General features: G+C 47.9%; 1 protein-coding gene across 2 annotated transcripts in view; it reads right to left on the bottom strand.

Moving 5' to 3' along the window:
• Positions 1 to 5277, bottom strand: part of TMTC1 (transmembrane and tetratricopeptide repeat containing 1) — a 337017-nt gene that overhangs the window by 166696 nt on the left and 165044 nt on the right. The window lies entirely within an intron of this gene.

Raw genomic sequence — 5277 nt, 5'->3', positions numbered from 1 at the left:
TTTTTTTTTTTTTGTCAGAGCCGGAGCCTCCCCGTGGCCAGGGAGTGAGCTGCCAGCAGGCTGAGTAACCCCTGAGCTGTTGGTGGCCCCAGTCCTTTCCTCTGTAGCTGCAGTGCCCCACAGGGCCGCCTGGGCAGGCCAGATGCTGCCCTGGCTCAGAGGCAGCACCCAGCTCGATCCAACTGTTTCCTAAACCCACCCAAGGAGCAGCACCCAGATGGCTTCCAGCAGGCAGGCTTGGGGAAGAGTTGGATCAGGCCAGGTGCTGCCTCTGAGCTGGAGCAGCCCCCAGCCCACTAGCAGCCCGCCCAGGTGGCCCAAGGGGGTGCCCACTGCCAGAGAGGGAAGCACCAGGGGCTCCCACAGCTAAGGGGCTGCTCAGCCCACCAGAAGCTTGCCCCCTGACCACAGGCAGGCTTTGCCAAAAAAACCAAAAAGGATTGGGCTCCTCACCTGGCTGAAGGCAGAAGCAGCAAGGGGCTGATCCTTTCTTTTTTTTTCATGGAGCCTGCCCACCTCTCCTGTGGATGGGGCAAGGGTTGCGGATGAGCTGCCAGTGGGCTGAGTGGCCCCTGAGCTGCAGGGGACCCCAGTCCTTCCTTTTATGGCAGCACTGCCCTGGGCTGTCCAGGCAGGTTGCAAGCGGGCTGCGGGCTGCCCCAGCTCACAGGCGGTACCCAGCCAGATCCAACTGTTCCCCAAGCCCACCAGAGCTTCCAGTACCCAGTGCACTGTCCCCAGCACCTTCCTGCTATCTGGGATAGCTTGGGAATGGGCTGACTTGCCCCTGGGACAATGCAGAGAAGTGGCAGGAGGGCAGCTGGGTGTGATGGCAGCCAAAAAAGGAGGTGGGGGTAGTGCGCAGGTTGCTGGAAGTCTGGACAGGTTTGGGGAAGCTTGTGATTGGCAGGCTTCCAGTGTCCCATGCACCATCCCTGCCACCTTCTCCAGCCACCAGCATACCAAGCCACCCTCCTGCTGCTTCTCTGTGCTGCCCTGGTCCTAGGTGGTCCTAGGCAGTGGGAACAGTGCACAGGGTGCTGGAAGCCCTGGCAGGCTTGGGGAAGAGTTGGATCTGGCCAGGTGTTACCTGTAAACTGGGGCAGCCCTCAGCCTGCTAGCAGCCCACTTGGGCGGCCCCAGGGGGCACCACAGGCACAAAGGGGACTGGTGCCCCTCAGAGCTAATGGGCTGCTGGGCCTGCTGGCAGCTTGCCCCCTGGCCACAGGAGAGGTGGGCAAGCTCTGCCAAAAAAAAACAACGATCAGATCCCTCACTGCTTCTGCCTTCAGGCAGGTGCCTGCTGAAGGCAGAAGTGGCAAGGGGCCCAATCCTTTTTTTCTGTGGAGCTTGCCCACCTCTGCTGCAGCTGGGGAGGCAAACTGACAGCTGCATCATTGCATTTTGCAACATTGCAAAGATAGTTTAGTCTGCAACAATGCAAAGATATTTAAAACTCCCAAAACTGACACACATGTAATGTGTGATGCCATTATGGCACACATATTACATTTTCATCATATGTACATCATGATGACCATCACGTGCACAAGCACACAGAGCCTAAAATAGCTATAGTGATATCTGGCTACAATTGTGACCTTTGGGGCCACCAGACAGATGGCAAAAGAGAGCTAAAAAATCTCTCTATATATCTGTTTTAAAGATTCCCATGTTTATTACTTTGAAAATCCCAATAGAGAAGAGACTGGGGCTATAGCTATCTGGGACATGGGCAAGCTTTCCATGAACTTAAACAGGAACACTGCATGTGCATCCAAGTAAAGAACTGGTTCTTCGCACCTGCTTACCTGCAAGATTTTGCTCTTTCAAATCACATTTACAAGATAAAAGACATGGAACAGAACTGTGATATTCTCAGGATTATGAACCTTTAATTGGTTTTAGAGTAGGGCAAACCCTATGCAGAAGCAAAAAGTGATGACTCATGCATATACACAAAACATGAGTTTATGTAAGTGTATTACTTTTTGACCTGTGTCTGCCTAGCTGTTATGTATAACACCCAATTATTATGGTACCTTACAGGTTTATTAAAATGATCCCTAAGAGGTACAAAGACATACAGAAAGGTTCATTTCATCTACACCTTACATACAGGCACCGCTGCTGCGAAAACAAAGCAGAACACCATCCAATATTTTAGGAAAGGAGGCAAAAGATACTGTACAAAATTAACAGTGATTTTAGGCAAGCAGGGTACCTGGGAACTGCTGAGATTATATATTACTACAACACATGGTATGGCTGCAACAGTGCTAATTTAGTGTAAGGAACTGAAGCATGTTAGTAGTCTTTATACTACAGTACTCGGCCAGGGTGCCACAGCACTCTTGGTTGCCATGAGATCCTTTGAAGGGATGCCACATGTGCAGGAGGTGCAATTGTGGGATTGTGCGTTAGATCCCATTGCCTCTTACTGCAGGTGAGTAATGCATGATCCTGGGCTCTCCCTGCATGGGCCCCCACGGCTGTGAGCCACACAGCTGAAAGGGAGCAGCATTCCCTGCCGTGCCTCTGAAGCAAGCCCTGCAGACAACATGGGCTGTGGGGCTTACAGCGGGAGCAGTGCCAGGAGTGCTGCCCTGTTAGGAACCTCATCAGTTGTGGGGCTCCCAGCAGGGGCTGCAGGGCTCGCAGTGAGGACAGTGGGGAGAATGCTGCCACCACTGCAAGTTTTATCGGGGCACAGCTCACAGTGGGAAGAATGCTGCCACTGCTGCAAGCCTCAGCAGTGTAGGCTCACAGCTGCAGTAGCAGTCTCCCTGCTACCTGCCTTGCACCTCACAAGACTCGCTGCCCCTGCTGAAAGTCCCACAGCTGCTGACACTGACCCTGCTGTGAGCCCCGTAGCCAATGAAGATTACAGCAGCCACACCATTCTCCCTGCTGCAAGCCCTGCAGCTGATGAGGCTCACAGCGAGAGCAGCACTGAAACACTGCCACCACCACAAGCCTTGTCAGATAGAGGCTGGCAGCAGGTGGTGAACCCCTGTGGCTAGGTTAATCACACCCTAAGTATAATGTGTAGAGAGGGCCTTAGGTGTGCAAACACCTACACATGATTTACAAGGCAAACCTAGAGTTTTCAAATGGGAATCCACAGATAAGTTCTTTGCAACAGAAAAATTGCTCTAGTTTTTTCCATAGTCAAAAAACAAGTGAAAGGTAAAAGCTGGCATTTTCTGAGGGCTGCCTGGAGTCTGAAAAGGTTGAGATCACTGCCACAAAAGTTTAGAAAAGGCTTCCAAAATTTGCTCATGACCTTTTACTTGACTTAATGCCAGCTTAGAAGTCCTTCTACTCTTCATTTTTAAGCAAGGCTTTATTTCTAAATGAAAGCCATTCATATCAATCAATGAATAATGCCATATTTCAATACTGTACTAGTGACTAGATTTGGTAGTTTTGTGTGCTCAAAACCTTAAGGGGGACCATTTTTCAGAAAAAAGTGATGCATATTAGTTAAAAAGCCCTTTGGGCTGTGTGCGTATCAATCTGCTCAGTATCCAGCCCATGAGGAAGACATGTGTCACACCATGTGTGTCTGCAGCCTTTCAAGACAGAGGGAGAAAACACTTCAGACAGATGGGCAAAATACCAAAAGTATATAGTTAAAACAGATAAGTTGCCCTTCTGCATCCACTCTCGTAATATCAGAGTTGATAAAACTTTATGCAGCAAGTAGCAAATATATGGGATTTGCTATTATAGCAAATTGAGGCAGTTTAATGAGAATCAAAAGGAATTCTGAATAGATATATGACCAAATATAATTTAAAGCACTTCACTCTACTGGAAAACTTAGTTCAGATCAATGATGGAAAAAGAACATAGCCTTCAGGACATGTGCAGATCAGGAGGGTCTTGTAAATGAATCTATTTTCCCTTGGCTTGGAAGATTTTCACCTTTCACATGAACTTTCTGCATAGTCCATTGCCAGAGGCAGGTTACCAAAGGACAACCATTCTGTTCAGTTATGATACCACTGTGTTTCTTAAATACACTGTTTCAACAGCAATGAGCTATTTTAAACCCTATTACAGACATTACATACCAAGAATGGTTGGCTGGTCTACATCTCTAGATACCAACTTAGAGAACCTTTGGCTATTTCTCCTGTTGTCAATCCTGAAAACCTTCATTAAAATTGCATGCCTTTAAACACAAACCAAGGATCTCAGAAAAATACATGGGGCTCTGATTTTCAGCAGGCCTTTCTAAGTTGCAAGAATTCCATCTGTGATGCTTCTGACCTGCAAAATCTGGATGATCTTTCAATTTTGGGAGTCTAGTCTTAAATGTTCCTCTATCAGTTGCATAAAATATAGCACTAGAAATCATTACTACAGCGATAAAGGATAAAAATAAAGACTAAAAAATAATAGTCTGATAGTGAGAGTATGATAGTGGTAATAATGACAGGGCCTTGTTACACAGTACTTTTGGGCAGCTCCTGGAGCTCTTAACTCCTGAATTGCCCACACAATACCTTAAAGTGGTTTTAAGCACTCATTATGTGGCTCAAAGTTACACTACTCCAGGGCACGATTATCTCTGAACTCCACTACCCATCTCCTGTTCCATCAAGGTGTGGCCACTCCCCACAGATGTGCCACACAGGTTGAAATCCTCCAGTATCCCAGGATTTCTCACATCCCTGCTCATAATAGAAGTCTGTCCTGGCTCATCAGCCCTCCACTGGCAACACACAGCTCCAGCTCCTAGTCCTGCCCCTGCTTACCAGTCCTCCAGTGGCAAGTCACAGGTGTGCAACTGGGGGACAGTCAGAGAAGGATTTTCTGTCTAGACTGAGTGTGTGACTGCTCCAAACTCCAAGCTAGCACTAACACTGATCAACAATTGTGTGGCTCAGCATAAGGTGTAACAAGACCCTGAAACTGTGGCTTTTCCTTGAGGATCTCCAAAGGACTTGTGAACGCTGATTAAACTTAAAATCATCCCTTTGTGGTAGGCAGATCCTACACTTCAAAAGGGCTGAAGTAACTTCCATAAAAAGTGACACTTGCAAGAATAGCACTAAGGTCCTGTATATCCCAGCTCTCTGATCTAACAACAAAAGGCACAGATCCCACAAAAGACGTAACTACAGACCGATTTCTGCACCCACGCATAACCAAGGTGGTTCCATCTCGACAGAAAAAGCTACCTGCTGCTTACTGCAGTATCTGGCTCTAAAATTTCCAGGAATGACAAAAGCTGTTTCTTTAGTCTTTACTACAGATGTGCTATCT

Source organism: Gavialis gangeticus, unplaced genomic scaffold (genome assembly GCF_001723915.1).
Source record: "Gavialis gangeticus isolate Ggan-Ray unplaced genomic scaffold, GavGan_comp1, whole genome shotgun sequence".
Lineage (NCBI taxonomy): Eukaryota > Metazoa > Chordata > Crocodylia > Gavialidae > Gavialis > Gavialis gangeticus.
This window is presented reverse-complemented; position numbering and strand designations above follow the sequence as displayed.